Source organism: Oratosquilla oratoria, chromosome 16, assembly GCF_046742065.1.
Source record: "Oratosquilla oratoria isolate Oo_2021 chromosome 16, ASM4674206v1, whole genome shotgun sequence".
Lineage (NCBI taxonomy): Eukaryota > Metazoa > Arthropoda > Malacostraca > Stomatopoda > Squillidae > Oratosquilla > Oratosquilla oratoria.
The window spans coordinates 50,397,965-50,417,307 of record NC_134792.1 but is presented as its reverse complement, the minus strand read 5'-3'; positions in this window follow the sequence as shown (position 1 = coordinate 50,417,307).

Sequence of the window (19,343 nt, the reverse complement as noted above, 5' to 3'; positions counted from 1 at the left end):
ATACTATCTTCAGGTTTTAAGGTTATAGTTTACAATGTTGTCTTTTATAAAGAAGCTATACCACGGAGACATTCCAAACAGAGGCGTTCCCCCTCTATTTTCTTTTTTCTTTATCATTACTGATTTCAGAAATCCAGTATCTCTTTTCTCTTCCCCATTCTCCTTTTGTCTACCTCTGCCTACCCTCCTCTCTCTCTCTCTCTCTCTCTATTGCCCTTTCTCTCTCTCTCGTTCAGTCGGTCTCCTCTCACTGTCTCTTTCTCGTTCACTCGCCCTCCTTTGTCTCTCTCTCTCTCCCCTCTCACTCTCTCTCTCTCTTCCCCGTTTCTCTCTACCCTCTCACTATTTCTCTCTCCCATCTCACTGTCTCTCTCTCTCACCCCTCTCACTGTTTCTCTCTCTTTCTCTATATCTATCTCTGTTTCTCTGTATTTGTCTGTATGTCTGTCTGTCTCTCCTCTGTCTGTCTCTCCCTCTGTCTCCCTTTCTGTCTCTTGCAGCTTGAAGGAGACAACATTAGCACTGGGTATCCGAAGCTAAGCCAAGAGATCCAAGGCTAAGCTTATGATGTAGTCTGTGTCCCCGCCAGGAAGCGTGTTCTATTACAATACGTATATGACCGTATTTGAGAGCCTTTGTCGTTGCCAAAAGGTCACCGCGCGCCTCCGGGTTGTGATGGTTAATGGACATGAAGGTTGCATATCAATTCTCTACCATTTTTCATTACGGTCATTTAAGTGGAATTAAAGGCTACACTCTGACCTCTCGAGTCCACAAGAAGGAGCATAAGAGTCCACTCTGGCATAATTATCTACTGTGTGATATCGAAAAGACTCGAATTCTCCTTCAAGCTAGGATCAATCCCCAACCCGATACTGAAACTTAACTGTTTAAACACAGAGGACAAAGGTGATAGCCTCAGACGCTGCTAAGCGCAACCAAACGTAAGCTCCTCTGTACTGTGAGAACACGGAGGCAGCCATTTGCTCCCGAAGCTAAATTAAGCTTCAGGTTCCCAAACCGCCTGAATTTCAGCTCCTGAATTTTTCCCTCCGCTCCTCATTCATTCACCAACCACTAATCAGTGGTTTCCATATCCTTCTTATACAAATACCCGCACAAGTGTCCCGGGTTTTATGGAGAGAGAGAGAGAGAAAAAGGTTCGGAAACGCCCGAACGATCCGTTACGAAACGGAGGAGTCTGAGCTCTGGGGGCACATGGGGTTAGGGAAGAAAGGGAGAAGGCACAACAGTACCAGCTGGTGCCACTGCACCAGCTGTAACAACACCTTTAGACGGGAGAAGGCGAGACGGAGGTGAAGACGGTGATGGAAGTGGAGAGGATGACAAAGAGAAGGAAAAGGAGAGGGAGGAGAAAAAAAGGAAGAGGAGGAGGAAAAGGTGAAGAAGGAGAAGGAAGACGAAGAGCAAGAAGAGGAATAGATGAAGGACGAAGAGGAGGAGTAAGTCAAGCATGAAGAGGAGGAAGAGGAGGAAGAAGAAGAGCGAGAGGAAGAGTATAAGAAAGAGGAATAAGAGAAAAAGAAGGGGAAGAATAGAAGAGGAGGAGAAGAAGGAAAAGGTAGACGAGGAAGAGGATGAGGAAGAGGACGAGGATGAGGGGGAGGAGTAAGAGGAGATGGAGAAGGAGGATAGGGAAGAGGAGGTGGAGTAGGAATAGCAGGGGGAGCAGATGGAAGAAAAAGTAAAGAAGCGAGTTATAGCACACTGTAACACTGGAAGAAGGAAAAATGGAATATTTAGATTGATAAGAGGAGAAAATTCAGCGGAAGAGTTAGTATGAAGAAGGTGGAGAAGACAAGACGATGAGGAGGAGGAAGAGGGGCAAAAAGAGAAAAAGAAGAAAGAAAAGGAGGAGAAAATGAAGACGTTTCTGATACTAAGTTGTCGAGAAGGAAGATGGGAGAAAGGAGGAGTTAAGAAGAAAGGAAACGGAAGATGTGATGAGGAAAACGAGCAGAAATTGGGGGAATATGACAACAAGGGGATGAAGGAAGGAGTCAAAGAAAGGGAAAAGAAAAAGAGGAGGAAGAGGAGGAAGAGGAAGAGGAGGAGGAGGATAGGAGATGGAAGTTGTGATGAGGAGGAAAACGAACAGAAATTGGGGGAATATGACAACAAGGGGATGAAGGAAGGAGTCAAAGAAAGGGAAAAGAAAAAGAGGAGGAAGAGGAGGAGGAGGAGGAGGAGGATAGGAGATGGAAGTTGTGATGAGGAGGAAAACGAACAGAAATTGGGGGAATATGACAACAAGGGGATGAAGGAAGGAGTCAAAGAAAGGGAAAAGAAAAAAGAGGAGGAGGAGGAAGAGAGGAGGAGGAAAGGAGAAAGGAGATGAAAGTTGTGATGAGGAGGACAAAGAAAAGGACGAGCAGAAATGGGGGGAAGATGGCAATAAGGGAAAGAAGGAAGGAGTCGAGGAAACTGAAGAGACAAAAAGAGGAGGAAGAGGAGGAAGGAGAAAGGAGATGGAGGTTGTGATGGGGAGGAAAACGACTAGAAATTGGAGGAATATGACAACATGGGGAAGAAGGAAGAAGAAAAAAAAAGGAGGACGAGGGAAGAAAGGAAGGAGTATGAGGAAGAGGAAGAGGAAGAGGAGGAGGAGGAGGAGGAGGAGGAGGAGGAGGAGGGGGAGGAGGAGGGGGAGGAGGAGGAGGAGGAAGAGGAGGCGTCTCACGTCATCAGGAGAGTCAACACGAGTCAGGCGAGTGCTTGGAGTGTTGACTCCCGTTTCGTGGGTCTCTTCAGTCTAAAATTCCCCTCGTGGTGGCGGCGTCGGCGGCGGCGCGCCATCCCCGGCCGATTCGCCTCGCTTCGCCTCGCTTCGCCTCGCTTCGCTTCGCTTTCTTTTGCCCGGGACCTTAACGAACCGTGTCGCCTCTGTCAATCAGTACAATGTCTGATCCGTCGCCGGTGACATCAGACCTACACCCTTGACTACATTTCACTCTTTCATTAGAATCACGAAGTCTTTCGACTTTCCTCTGGGTAACAAACGCCTGATGATTTTATTCAGCTAAAGGTTAGTTAGGGTCAAAATTGGGTGTCCATTTACTGAAATCGCGTTTTAGTTCAAGTCCATTCCTTTCTTGAATGAAATGATGATGTATTTCTTACAACAAAAACCCAAAAAGTACTCGCGCATATTTGTGTGTGTGTGTGTGTGTGTGTGTGTGTGTGTGTGTGCGTGTGTGTGTGTGTGTGAACGAGTGTATGAATGTTAGTGTCTGTGTGTGCGTGTGTGTGTTTAACCATGGTCATGGATCACGTGTTGGACTCGTGATCGACAGCTATTACCCTCTCGGATGAGAGCTCAGAGCTCATATATGACCGATCTATGGGTAATGCTGTGACCTTACACACACCCAACTCACCGCCCGCGAGAGTTGGAGTAACGACTCGCAGCGCAGCGATACTGAAATGATTTCAGCCCTGGGAGGGATTCGAACTCGGACAGCTGTAGCAGCGGTTGCGAACGCTACCACTGCGCCTTCGAGTCGTAGTGTGTGTGTGTGTGTGTGTGTGTGTGTGTGTGTGTGTGTGTGTGTGTATGTGTATTTGCGTATATATGTACAAACCTTCATACATATTGACATACAGGACCTCTGTACCTCCACATTAAACATCGACTGTGCAAGCAGAAAGCGCCCACGTTATTCCAGGTCAAGCTACTTGTCCTTTTTCTCAAGTTTAAGTGCCTGGCTTAGCCCCAGTGCTAGTACAAGGAGGGCATTCGTTGCCTTTCTTCATATTACATCTTATGCAAGATCTAGACTATTTTGAAAAAAAAAAAAATCTTATTTTTGGCGCTCATTCTGGCGAAATTTTAATATGATGTACCGAAAAAGTCAGCCAGAGCAGAAATATTTTCGTCTTGCTCCTTTTCCCCAAACGCAAAGTGATAAGAAAAAAGAAAAGAAAGAAAAAAATGTAATATTTATAAAACCTGGCTAATGGAGGGCACAGGAAAGTATTACTTGTTATGTTGGAGTTTTAAATATATTACGAGATATTCACATACAAACACGATTCTTTTCTTAGTTACTCAAATTAGGGCTCATGGCAAACTGCAAGATCATTTAGCCGAAGAAATAACTGAAAGAAAATGTAAAGTCTTGAGCTGAAACTATCGGTTAAGAATCGGTTAGACAGCTTTATGGATGGGGACGACAGGTGGTCATGGGCATGGAACTCCCTAGTGTAGGCCTTATGGTCTCTTGCAGTCTCCTTCATTCTTATGTAGGGAAGTTGGCAGGCTAACAGTAACCACGGCAGTGGATATGATATACACGGAAACCCGGCGAGGAATACGCGGACTTGCAACAATTTACAGGTGTCAGTGCAAAATGGAGAGCTGGGTCTGGATGGGATTCGGAAGGAGGAGGAGAGGAAGGAGGAGAGGAGGGGAGGAAGAAGGAGGGGAGGAAGAGGGGAGGAGGAGGGGAGGAGGAGGGGAGGGAGGAAGTAAAAGGAGAGGAAGGAGGACGAAGGGAGGAAAAAGGAGGAGGGGAGGAAGAAAGAGAGGAGGAGGAAGGGAGGAAGGAAGAAGGAGGGGAGGAAGAAAGAGAGAAGGGAGGGAAGATGGAGGAGGGGAGGAAGGAGGAGGGGAGGATGGAGGAGGGGAGGAAGGAGTAGGGGAGGAAGGAGGAGGGGAGGAAGGAGGAGGGGAGGAAGGAGGAGGGGAGGATGAAAGGTGAACGGGAGGAGGAAGGAGGAGGGGAGGAGGAAGGAGGAGGGGAGGAGGAAGGAGAAGGGGAAGAAGTAGGGGAGGCGGGGAGAGGAAGGAGGGGAGGAGGAAGGAGGGGAGGAGGGAAGAGGGGCGGAGAAAGGAGGGGAGGAGGAAGGAGGGGAGGAGGGAAGAGGGGAGGAGAAAGGAGGGGAGGAGGAAGGAAGAGGGGAGGAAAGAAGAGGGTGCAAGAGAGAGGGGCAGAGGAGTAGTGGAGGAGGAGAAAAGGAGAAGGAAAGAAGAGAATATGTGGAGCGTCTTAAAGACGGGACTCACAACCAGTGGGACCCGAGATTGAAGGCTCGCGACTGCCAGGTTTGATGATCTAAAATACATCGCTGCAACTAGCTATTTCTTCCATGATAGGTACAACACCAAAACATATGGAAACTTCGTTCAAACGTCTGCTACTCCAAGCTGGTGACGTTGGGAGTCGTGCAACATGGGGAGTAGGGCTGTGGATTTCAGCTGCTCCTACCGCCAAGATATAGGACTTCATAATTATCTGGTTTCGATTCTTTTCGACGATTTGCGTGGCAAGATAGTAGCGACTCAATCACAAGGACCCGCGATGGAGGCTTCGTGACTGCTGGATTTGGTTATTATATATATATATATATATATATATATATATATATATATATATATATATATATATATATATATATATATATAATATAAATATATATATATATATGTGTGTGTGTGTGTGTGTAATATAACTTCATTGCTAAATATTTTACTCTTGTCATATTAACATGGTATACACATACATGTTTTGATCTCTGTGTAATTATAAGGGTATGGGTTCCAACGCAAAGGTCAGATCAGGTCAGGTTAGGGTGTTCCTTACAAACAAAGGTCACAGAAGGACGATAAAGCCTGAACGAAGGAGGCGGTGCGAGAGAAAGAGAGAGAGAGAGAGAGAGAGAGAGAGAGAGAGAGAGAGAGAAAGAGAGAGAGCTTAGTGGAACCGCATAACCGAGATTCACGTATTCGGCGCGAGGTAATAACCGTAAGGTAGAGCAGACACAAACGTGATGGGAAATACCAAAGGCGTATTGGAAGGAAAGGAAAGAGAAGCTGAAGAGGATTCGGTAGTCGATGCTCACGTCTGGGGATAAAACAAGGGCCTTAAAGATAAACAGCTGGCAATGCTGTAATGCCTGCCATTTGTTATATCTTATCTATTTATTTATCATTATCATTTATTACTATTCAAGTGTTTGTATATTTATCATTATCTATTTACTTCTCTATCTATTCATTTATTTATCTATTAATATTATTTTTTCGCATCCGACCTAGGTATGGACCAAAAGGTCTCCTGTTGGCATGCTCCGCCTTTGTAATCCTTTGTCAGGGCACAAATTACGCACAATAACAAAAGAACATTATTAACAAATAGAAAAACATACAGTAAAACAAAGTGGAACGACGATGGGCAGAGATAACGTTGTTGGACGCCAGAAATAAATAGCTATAGAAAATAGAAGAGAGCAAGGAGCGAAGAGGAATAACATAGCCGGAACGAGGGAAAGATAAGAGGTCATGGAGATATGAAAGTGATAAACATGGGAACCGGAGAAGCCGGAGACAAACTAGGGAAGAATCAGTCGATGGAGATTGAAGTATAAGATAAGAAGGAACGTGTATATATGTGCATATATACATACAAACATATATATATATATATATATATATATATATATATATATATATATATATATGCAAGGTAAGCACTTACGAAAATAAACAAACGGAGCAGAGCGCTTTCGTATATTACATCTTCAATGTAAATTACACTTAAGATGTAATATACGAAAACGCTCTGCTCAGTTTGTTTATTTTCTTAAGTGGTTACCTTGCACTTATAAAACACACGTTCCTAGTGTTTTTATTACATGCATATATATGCATATATATATATATATATATATATATATATATAATATATATCTTTTTGCAGAAACCACCGGGAAATTGAAAAAACAGATACCGAACGTTTTCGTCTATTTAGACATTTTCAAAGGTACAAAAAAGCAATACAGAAAGAAACAATAATTACATAAGAAGACAAGGATACTCGGAGAGGTCCCATGTTACATTTTATCACACACAATTTTGTCAATAATAAAATTGTCCAATTTAAATAAACCCAAACTCATGTTCATGTTATTTCCAAAATTTCTTTTTATAAAACAAGATTCAATAATATTTCTTTCTATTATATTATTACAAGAAGTAATTATTTTAGAATTTCCCCAGTCAATATTATGACCATAATCCCTTTGGTGGACAAATAATACGTCGCAGGTCAAACCATTTAATTATAAAAATGTGTTAACAATTCCGTACCACGAAAATTTAATCCATCTTCCTAGCATTTTTGAAAAATTTGGTATCCAGATAGTATTCAAAAATAATAATAACATTAAGAGTCTGTTAATTAAAAATTCTCCAAGAAGTAAAGAAGGATGTATTTATAACATACCATGTAAAAACTGTGATTTTATTTATATAGGCCAAACAGGCAAAGGCTTAGAAAAAAGAATAGGCCAACATAAATATAGTATTAGAACGGGGCAAGTGTCCAGTGGATTATTTGTCCACCAAAGGGATTATGGTCATAATATTGACTGGGGAAATTCTAAAATAATTACTTCTTGTAATAATATAATAGAAAGAAATATTATTGAATCTTGTTTTATAAAAAGAAATTTTGGAAATAACATGAACTTGAGTTTGGGTTTATTTAAATTGGACAATTTTATTATTGACAAAATTGTGTGTGATAAAATGTAACATGGGACCTCTCCGAGTATCCTTGTCTTCTTATGTAATTATTGTTTCTTTCTGTATTGCTTTTTTGTACCTTTGAAAATGTCTAAATAGACGAAAACGTTCGGTATCTGTTTTTTCAATTTCCCGGTGGTTTCTGCAAAAATAGTTTATCACGTGTGTTTTGTGATTTCTTTGCATATATATATATATATATATATATATATATATATATATATATATACACACACACTGTTGAGACATTGTGACAGATTGAGAAATGTGGAAAAGGAAAGCCATGGGTCTGGACCTAATTCTTGAGTTTTATTCCTGACCAGTTTCGCTCTGAAAAATCTAAGAGCGAAACCGGTCAGGAATAAAACTCGAGAATCAGATCCAGACCCGTGGCTTTCCCTCTCCACATTTCTCAATCTGTCACAATGTCTCGATATATATATATATATATATATATATATATATATATATATATATATATACACACATAAATACACATACACACACACAATGCTCATGCCTCCTGAACCAAGACATAAAAAAAAAAACTAATAAATATCTCTTAAAGCGTTCAGTGGCAATAGCCGCCTTTTATACGCGACAATATTTTCATTTTCCTACAGATTTCTCTTCCTCTCCCAAAAACACAGATTCCGCGAGCGCGGGTGGTCTTTTCTAGGTAATACATAATCCTCTGAAGAAGCCCTTTTTGTGCGAAACTAGTCAGGAATAAACTGATTATAATTCAAGTCTTCCTTACTCACCTTTTCCAACTTGTCACAAAGCCTAAAAAAAGAAAAGAAAAATCATATATATATATATATATATATATATATATATATATATATATATATACATATATATGTATATAAAAAAAGAAGGGATATTGCACTTTCGAAGAAGTTTAGAAAATGAGGAAGGTAAGGACGGAGTGAGGGAGGGACGTAAGGAAGGAAGGAAGGGGAAGAGGAGGAAAAGGGCCCAACACAGCCAGGGGGCAATTTGCGAGTCTATGGTAAAATTGGCGTCAGGACGGATGTTGGTAAAAGGATTGGCTTGTGGCCGCGCCGTCGTCGTCTCGACTCAACGTCCGCCCCCGGCACGTGAGAGGGCAGGGGAGGAAGGGGGGGGGGACCAGGGGTAGGAAAGGAAGGTCGGGGGAGGGGGCGGGACCAGGGGGAGTAAAGGAGGGATTTGGGGACGGGAGTGGAAAGGAAGATTTCGTAAGGAGGGTATAATACGAGGGGAAGGAGGGTAGAACAAGGGGTAGGACGTGTGTCATATGAGGGGAAGCAGGGTAGAACAAGGGGTAGGACGTGTGCCTTATGAGGGGAAGGAGGGTAGGGAAAAGAGATAAGATGAGACAGGAGGGTATGATATGAAGAAGCGTAGAGTACAAGGAAGGAGAAGAGGAGAGTGATAGGAAGGGAAGGGAGTGGAGGAAAGCAGATGGCATGCCAAGGCAAGGAATGTAGTACAGGGCAAAGCAAGGGAGGCAAAGCAAGACACACAACCATAAAGGCAAAATGGCAAAGAAAAAGAGAAACACAAAGGCAAAACGACACACAAGGACAAAGACAAAGGATAAAACTCGAAGTAAGGAGAATGGTAAAGGTAAGGTTAAAGGTAATTATAATGTAAAGGTACTTCTATTTGTAAAAGTAAAATGAAGTTACGGATAAGTTTAAGGTAAGAGTTGGAGTATAGGTAGGGCAAAGGGACGGGTGGGGTAAGGGTAAAGGTAAAAATAAAGGTAAGAACAGGCTAGATGTAAGGGTTAAGGTAAGGATAAGGATAAAGGTAAAGGTAGAAGTGAAGATAAAGGTGACCTAAATGTAAGGGTTAAGGTAAGGATAAGCGTATAGGTAAGGCCAAAGGTAAGGGTAAAAGTAAAGATAGTGGTAAGGGTAAAGGAGAGAATAAGATGGGAGAGAAACGGAAAGGAAAGAAAAGGAAAGAAAAAAGTGGAATTAAAAGGGCAGGAGAAAGACAAAGGTTGGGGGAAAGAAGACCAGGAGAAAAGGAGGCTAAGAGGAGAGAGAGAGAGAGAGAGAGAGAGAAGTAGAGAGGACAGAAGAGGAGGAGGAGGAGGAGAGATGACGAGAAAGGAGTAACGAGTAAAGGAAGGAAGAGATGTAAAAAGAGAGAAGAGGAGAAAGGGAGGGGGGAAAGAGTGAATGTAAGGGAAAGGAAGGAAGACAAGAAGGGAAGTGGGAGAAGGAGAGGGGAAGTGAGAGGCAGGATGGAGAAAGAAGGGAAGAGGAGGACAAAGAGAGTGGAAGAAGAGGACATAAAGAGATAAATAAAGGAAAGGGAAGACACGACACGTATAAGGAAAGTGTGTGTGTGTGTGTGTGTGTGTGTGTGTGTGTGTGTGTGTGCGTGTGTGTGTGTGTGTGTGTACGTGTGTGTGTGTGTGTGTGTGTGTGTGTGTGTGTGTGTGTGTGTGTGTACGTGTGTGTGGGTGGGTGTACGTGTGTGGGTGTGTGTGTGTGTGTGTGTACGTGTGTGGTGTTGTGTGTCTTTAATGAAACTTCAGCGTTAGGGAAACGAGATTCTCTTCATTTCATGCCTCTTATTCCCTTAAGCCAGTTCAAGTTCTAATTTGTTTGGAATTCCATGAATGCTCTAGGTTAAATTCGTCCCATCATAACCTATATAGTCAACTAAGCCGGTATACAGAGGAAACAGAGAATCCAGAATATGTTAAATTTGCGAAGGAGTCTGCTCCCGTTCCCAGCTAGAAGGCCTCCAGTGTCGCCTCAACATGAACTGGGAAAGAAGAGGGGAAGCATGGGGTGAGGGGAACGAAGAAGAGGGGAAGCATGGGAGGGGATAGAAGAGGGGGAAACATGGGAGGGGAACGAAGAGGGGAAGCATGGGAGTGGAACGAAGAGGGGAAGCATGGGAGGGGAAAGAAGAGGGGAAGCACGGGAAGGGAACGAAGAGGGGAAACATGGGAGGGGAACGAAGAGGGGAAGCATGGGGTGAGGGGAAAGAAGAGGGGAAGCATGGGGTGAGGGGAAAGAAGAAGGGAAGCATGGGGTGAGGGGAAAGAAGAGGGAAAGCATGGGAGGGGAAATAAGAAGGGAAGCATGGGGTGAGGGGAAAGAAGAAGGGAAGCATGGGAGGGGAAAGAAGAGGGGAAGCATGGGGTGAGGGGAAATAAAAAGGGAAGCATGGGGTGAGGGGAAAGAAGAAGGGAAGCATGGGGTGAGGGGAAATAAGAGGGAAAGCATGGGAGGGGAAATAAGAAGGGAAGCATGGGGTGATTAAGTAAAGGGTAAGATAATGAATATATAGAAAAATATAGATAATGAATACAGATATATAGATTATATAGACTAGATAGATACAGAAAGAGAGCGAGACGGTAACATGATTTAGCTGAAATATAGTTAAATGAAATTGAGTGGGTATCAAGTAGTATAAGTGTTCTTAGCTGATTAAATCTGCTTTGTGGAAATCAAAATGAATATGTGATATAACTTCACTACTGAGGGATATATTCTGATGATGTTTTGACATTTTGAGTTGAGAAAGGGTTTTCCTCATCTGAACAAAATTAATTATAGTCAAAGAGTATATATAAATCGACGGAAGCATGGTCAGAATGGCATTACAACGTAAGCATTAAAGACACTGAATAAGATAAATATAAAAGACGAGGGACATAAGGATGCAAAAGAGAAACGACAGATAAAATAATCAGTCTTATATGGGAGAAAAGTAAAGGGAAAGAGAGAAAGAAAGAAAGGAAGAAGAGAAGGAAGAAGAGGAAGAAGAAAAGAAGAAGAAAAGAAGAAGAAAAGAAGAAGAAAAGAAGAAAAAGAAAAGAAAAGAAGAAAAGAAGAAGAAGAAAAAAAAGAAGAAAATGTGACAAGAAACCACGAAGAAGAAAAAAAAAATGAAGCTATTTGTCATGGGGGCGCAGACTCAAGTCACAAGCAGCGAACCAAGGTTTAGCGGTGAACAAAGGATCTCAACAAAGAGACCCTGTAGCCGAAGAAGACATCTCGAGTCGGATGACTTCGAAGGTTTCCCAAAATCTTTCATTCTTCGGCAAACAACCAGGAGTTTGGAGACCTCAGAGATCATGTTGGACTTCAACACAATAACACAATAACTCAAACCATTTGCCGTCTGTCTTCGACTGTTACATTTATCATAACTGCCTACAGTCAAGTTTATTCAAACGAGGTAAAAGTTTTGTACAGGTGGAAGGGGTTTCTTATATATAAATAAAGAGAATCCTTTGTAGACGTCAAATGGAAATGGATTCCACTAACCCTTCAACAATACATAACAATTCCTGGTTATACTCTGGCTGTTGTTCTCCTTTGAGGTAGATGGAATCGACAAGCAATTTCTGGAATGAAAGTCTATGAAACAAGAAGTTCAGAAGCCCAATAAATGTGACCCATGCAGACAGAAGCGGAACCAATGTGTCTTTTGGCAAGCTTATCTTGTAACAGAAGTCTGTATCATAACATCAACAAATTAATATCGCATCATACTACACAAACGGTTGTAGACAATGTCATATGTTTTTATTCGGCTGAAGAACAAATCTTGACGTGATTGGTGTTCTAATCGATCAGAACACCAATCACGACACCTAAGCGAAATTATATGACTTAATGTACATTGTTCAAAAGCAATAGTAATACTTACCGAGGCAGTATAATAAACTAGTCCAAAGTTTACTTGGAGTAAGGGATAACACTAGTAATCTGTGTCTCGCAGAATCGGAAATTCATCCTGTGTCCTACGTTCTGGCAAGTAATAGAAAACTGTTTCTAGAACCAAAGCGAAGAGCACCTGACCTACAAGAGCCCTTCCATCCCGTACATCAGCTATGTCGAAGTACAAACATCCCCTGGCTACAGATTTATCTGTAAAGCCCTTCACTATAACACTGACACCAACCCATTAGAAGAAAAAAATCGAAAGAACGGCCAACAAACTAGATACTGCAACTAAATGTGTGACATGCAGATGTGAACTGAATCCTAATTAGAGTGTGCACTAGGTGTATTCTAACAGGGCGTACATTCTAGACGACACACCGCTAGCCTATACCCATGTCACATGATCTTCAAGTAGACACGGGGGGGGGGGGGAATCCGCGCGCCACGGAAATGGCGGTTGTGTCACTGTAACAGGGAGTCATGTTCAAACTGTGCGCCGCGTGTGTTACTGGAATGTCCGCTCACGGCATGCCAACGGGAGGATTCTAGATTTCCTTGTTTTTATCCACCTACGTTGAACTCATCCGCTGAAGGGGACCATTTGGTCAATTTATGTAAATATGATAATTTTTAAGACCGTCGCGTGTAGGACTCGAACCTACCGCTCAGAGGCTATAAGGTTACTGTGCAGTGCCTTAACCCGCTTGGCTACAGAAGGTACAAAAATCTATGAACTCGGTACGCTACTGGTTCCCGAGATTAGGAAAGTTCGCTGTCTACGACCCCATTTCCTTTTTCACCAGAGATCCGACCTCACTCGTAGCAGGGGGTAAGGACCAGAACGAATCCCTTTCACGCTTCGCCATTGTAACTATGTGAGAATTTCGCTGTTTATGTAGTCAAAAAGGTTTACAGAAATGTGTGATAACAGTACAGTAGCATTATTTTCATTTTATGGAATTAAAGTAATACAATATATGTGATTATATTTTGTATTGGACTATATTACTTTGCACTGTACATCTGTAATTCTTTGGACAATAAAAAACTAACAGAATCTGTTTGACAATAGTTTTCTCTACTAGGAATCTTAAGTCTAAGAACTTTCAGTGTTCAGAACAGAAATGCATAAAACAACATTTCACAATATTAAGAAATTATTCTTGTATCGTAAATTTTCTAGAAATCGGAATGTATTTTTTTTCAAACTATCAGAAATTCCTAAACTTTAGAGATTCCTATCAGAAAGAACTAGCTAAATAGCACTGCAATACGATAGCAAAATGGCTAAAACTACCAGAAATTTAAGCCTAGTTACGCATGGAATATATCAAAGGATGAATCAATGAAATCTCATCGGTATAATGCAATCACTGTACGAGCATATTCAGGCAAATCAAGGCCGTATTCCAATAGTGGATAGCTGATACAGAACTTAAATACTTCGGCACAGTAACATACACTATATTAATTTTCTCCAGATCAGGGCAGGCGAGTTAACTGAAGAGGTCTACTCTGGTATGACGATATCTTTCAGCAGCATAAAATCTCCTCTCATCGCGTGAAACAAAAAGCCATAAAGAGAAGTTTAGAGTGAAGGAAAATAGAAAAGAAGGATGGTGGGGAGATTTAGAAGGAACAAGAGAAGGAAGGAGAGGAGGAGGAGAGGGTTGGAGAACGATAGAGAAAACTAGAAATCTAGGAGAGAAAAGAAGAAAACAAACTCAATAAGAGGAGATGAGAGTTAGAGAGAAAAGAGAGGTGAGGAGAACAGGAAGCAGAGCGGGAAAGACAGAAGAAGAAGAAGAGGGACCAAAATTGGGAAAATATTATGAAAGACGTAGAGATGGCGGGAGGGTTAAAGGAAGGGAGAATATCTCGCCGCGTTAAAGGGGTCAGCGAAGCGGGCGAGGAAGATATTTGATCTAAGATTCTTCAGCACATGTATCACATTATAGTCACTCTACGCTGTGTTAGAGTGACACCACTCTAACCAGATGAAAAATAATTTTTTACCGAAACATGGCATCTCACTAATGAAAATAGGGCACAACGAATGACACTTGGACAAATGTTGTTGTATTTTTTCTTATGTCACACTTAGGCAGTGTCTTAACCAACAAATGAAAGAGTTCTAACATGGATTAATATATCAACACTCATTTTATCCTGTCTTACTTTGGCGTATACAGCGGTAATTAGTCCTGTAAAAGTGAACTCCGTTACATTTGTTTCACCGAAGTGATTTTAAGCCTCTGAAAGGGTGGTCTTATGTCAGAGGAGGATCCTAACTGAACGAGACCCTACTCACTGATTAACTGGTTTTTCCTTTCGGGTCCGCACACTCCTTCACTTCGCCGAAGAAATCTAATGGGAATAGAACAGTCACAGTTCAATCACTCCCATACCACGATGTAAACACGTCCTTGACACGTGTAACACCATTAATCCGACGCTGTAATGATTACAAATGGCAGCAAATGCGCGAAGTCTTAATCTCAGGGAAACCTCGGTTGTGCTTTGTTGTCATGACAAAACCACTCGAAACGGCTCCAACAAACTTCTGACGGATGGAAATGATGGGTGGATGAGGGTAGGGAAGGGAATATTATTCCCTGGCGATATGTTTGCTCTAACTGATCGAATACGAAAGAAAACTTCGGGCGGGGGAAGGGGGGGGGAGGCGAGCGCCACGGAACAGAGGGGCAGGCGGGCGGCTTCGAGAGGATGTGAGCGTGGGAGATGAAGAACCAGAGGAGAGGGAACAGAACACGGAGAGGGCGATGTAAAGGGCAGAATAAGGAAAGGAAGACTGTGAGGGACTGAGGAAGGGAGCAAGGCAGGGAGAGAAAAACGCTGAGGTAATGAAAATAAGCGAGAAAAAGATGAAAGGGATAAAAGAAAGCGAAAGAGAGGAGAGTAGGGAAAGCAAAATTATAAGAAAAAGGAAAGGAGACTACAAGGAGAGATGCAAAAAAAAAAAAAAAAAAAAAAAGGAGGTGAAAAGGGGAAAGACAAAAAAAGAAAAAAAATGTGAAGAGTATAAACGAATGAAGAATTCGAAGAAAAACGGACAGCTAGAATGAGGTACAACTTGGAGGAATATGAATAAAATGAAAAGAAAAAGAGGAGAGGCCAAAACACGAGAAAACTTAAAGAAAAGAGATACGTAATGAAGGAATGGAGGAGAGAGAAAAAGAGAAAAAAGAGGAAAATAAAGACGAAGTCAATAAATAGGGAAGAAAAGGAAGAAGAATAACAGAAGAATACAGGAAATATGAAGGAGGAAGAGAAAGGTAGAGAGACAGGAAAACAGGAGAAGAGAAGGAAGAGGAGGAAGGAGAGGAGGAGGGGTTGGAGAACGACGAAGAAAACTAGAGAGGTAGGAGGAGAGAAAAGAGAGCAAAGTCCATAATAGATGAGAGTTAGAGGGAAAAGACAAGTGAGAAGAACAGGAAGAATGGCGGGAAAGACAGAAGGATCAAAATTGGGAAAATATTTATGAAAGACGTAAAGAGGGTAGGAGGGAGGGAAAAGGAATGGGGGGGGGAATAGGATAAGGTGAGAAGGAAGGAGAAAGGTTTGATATGAGAGAGGAGTGGGGATCAAAGAGAAGGATCGTAGATGAGGAATGTAAAAGACACAAAGGGGTAAGGTTAGGACTGAAAGCCTGAAAGTACATATTCATTTTTTAATTTCATTTTCGCAAGGTCCTTCAATAAATTCTAAAACAACTATAAACACATCTTTACCATTTGTGAAGCAAATATTTCTCTCATCCGAATAAAATCGTCTGGCATTAAACAGAATAAAATTATTAATTACGATGACACTTCTTTATGTGTTTCTATAATTTCAGTACTTTGACGAGTGGAAGATTCCTCCAGGAGACTAAAGATTGCCCGACATTTTACAGAACATAATTTTTAACTCCGTCGATATCAGAATATTAAACAGGATGAGGCACGTCATAGATTTTCTTTCATTTAATATTGGATAAATCTGTTTAGCTAAAAATGATGAAAATGGTACAAAGTGACCTGTACTACTTTTATCTATATCTCCCCTGAAGATGTGAAATACACGAAAACGCGTGGGAATTTTGAGTTTCTTCTTTTCCTTACTGTTAACCAGAAAATTATTAAATAACATGTCAGTTTTGTGATATTATACATACATACATATATATATATATATATATATATATATATATATAATATATATATACACACACACACTCTTTCTCGGTATCTAGGATCTATTGTTCTCTCTTCCTGCTTCTGGAAGTCACAGTTATAATTCACGCTGGGAGAGGAGGTCATTTCTCACCTCTGGCGTCATTGTGCATTAGTTACACTCACACTGCAAGTACCGCTGGTTTCTGCAGAAGACAACGCTAAACAAATGTCCCCGAATCCACATAAAGTAACACGGAGGACGAGAAACGGAAGCAAAAGGAGACTTTTAGTAAAGTAAATTATAAAACTCGTTTTTAAGCTACCCAACTGTCGTTCCTTGTGAAAAGGGGATTATATAATTCAAGAGAAACGCTGGGTTTAAGAAACAGGGCATTACGTGGGTGAGGCAATGGCAATTTGTACAAATGAAATTTATAGATTTCATACAAGTTACCAACATTCATGAGAAGGAGAAAACTCTGAAATGAGAACTTACATAATGCTATAATCGATTACCTCAATAATGGAAAAAGAAAAGGATTACGATGTTATTTCAAAAAGTGATATAAATAGAGTTGGTTGGAGAAATCAAATACATTGCCCATAAAATGAGATCATGTATAAAGTAATCCAAAATAAAAAAAATTATGAAAATAGACGAGAATAAAAGAAACGAGAGAAGATGGAGCTATCGGGAAGACGAAAGAGAGTGAGAGACAGAGAGAGTAAATACTCTCCCTCTCTCTGTAGTTACCTAACCATCAACATATATATACACTAATCTGACGGTTATCATGGATCTCAAGGAAATAACAGAGGAAATAAAAAAAAATCTTGTAATAGAGAATAAAATTGCAAATGCACACGAGTACATGGCAAAACGCATCAAAAAGCAAAATGGATCCAAAGAAGCATAATCAATAAAAATTTGGATAACCTAAGGGTTAGGGTGTCGTTACTTGCGACAAAGGTCAAGGGGATGGCGATTCGAACCCTGCCTAGGGTGACGTTAAACCATGTCTCTTGCAGTCCCATAGCGCCAAAAGACAAAACGCCAGCGAACATAAACTAAGACTCTCCACGGACCAATAGGTCACTAATCACTGGACGGACGAGCCTCTCAAGGCCTCCGAGGCCTCAGCAAGACAGGCGAGATCGACGTCGAGTCTGGGGAAAGAAGAACAGCCAGAGAAGATACGAGATAAGAGTTCGAGGAAGAACTGGAGGACTCTGTGGTCACAGCGAAGATCTGAGACTCAAGTCCTTACCGTATTTTTATGAATATGTTTTAAGCCACAAGACGCTGGAACAAAAGGAAGAAAAGGGTCAGTAAAAATGTTTGAGAGCACTGAAAGGAAAGTGTCCGAGGGCAAGGAAAATAGGGAAGGAAAAGTTAAAAAAATAAAATAAAATAAAATAAAAAATAAAAAGAGAAGCCCAATGTGTGACCGAGGGATTTCTTTACATTAGCTTTCTCTCTACGTTGCTTTACAAGACCCCCAGACCTCTCTTCCAAACCCACATCCAGACTTGTTAAACGTGGGCCTTAGGCTCAGCCCAGGATGACCCGATCTATGGGTAATTATTACAGCCTTATACACGTGCACCCAACTCCTTGCCCACCAGAGCTGGAGTGCCTGCTCGCGGTGCAGCAATGTTGAAATATTCAGCCCTGGGCGAGGCTTGAATTTGGAAGGCTGAATTAGCAGCGAAGCCCGGTATCACCATCTGTGTAATTCACCATGGCCTTGGATCACGTGTTGGACTCGTGATTGACAGCTACTACCCTCGCGGATGTTATACATATCTTTGGGTGATGCTGTGACCTGACACACACACACACAAAACTCCCCGCCTAAAAGAGCTGGAGTAACTACTCGTAGCACAGCGATACTGAAATTATTTCAGCCCTGGGCAGGATTGGAACTGGTCCGCCGTAGTAGCGGCCGCGAACGCTACCCTTGCGCCGGCGAGTGTGTGTGTGTGTGTGTGTGTGTGTGTGCGTGTGTGAGTGAGTGTGCGAGATTGTTTGTGTGTATGTGTACCTAATTGTTGTATACAGGAAGGGAGCAACTCGGGTCCCATCTCCTACTCCCCCATTTATCATTCCTAGTCTGTGTGTGTTCCGGTGTGTGTGTGTGTGTGTGTGTGTGTGTGTGTGTGTGTGTGTGTGTGTGTGTGTGTGTGTGTGTGTGCCTGCGTGCGTTGTGTGTGTGTGTGTGTGTGTGTGTGCCTGCGTGCGTGTGTGCCTGTGTGTGTGTGTGTGTGTGTGTGTGTGTGTGTGTGTGTGTGTGTGTGTGTGTGTGTGCCTGCGTGTGCGTGCGTGTGTGTGTATGTGCGTGCGTGTTTTTCTCTGTGGTCATTTTCATTTTTAGGCTCCGGCTTGCCTTTATACAACGCGTGCTGTTTCACGCGAGTGCATGAGCGTCGGTACGCAAATTGTCCGTTTCGGGGAAAACGAAATTTGCGTCATCAGAACGGGCCCTTATAATCCTACGTCCGATGCAGCACATGTTTTGCCAATTTGCGAGAAAGCTTTGGGTGTAAATAGGATTAACCGTAGCTTCTGACCGTTAAGCGCCAACCAATCAGAGTAGCTCGAGAGGATTACGTCAGTAGGATTTGAATTCTAGTGGGATTTATTAGGATTAATATAGAATACGTCGAGATTGATTCCTTAATTTGAAAATGGTTCTTCGTCTCTTTCTCTTTCTCCCATTTACGTAAAACTGAAGAGAGGAGATCCTTGTTGTGCTGCCTGACCTGAAGAGAGGGAAGCCTTTAATCTTGTGCACGTGACCTATCCTGCCCGTCCTCTCAACCATCAATCATCAACAAATACTCAGTTTATTCCCAACGCTTCTACGGTTAATTAATGATCAACAATTTACGTGACTTCATCATCATCTTTCAGGTCTCCAGTTAATG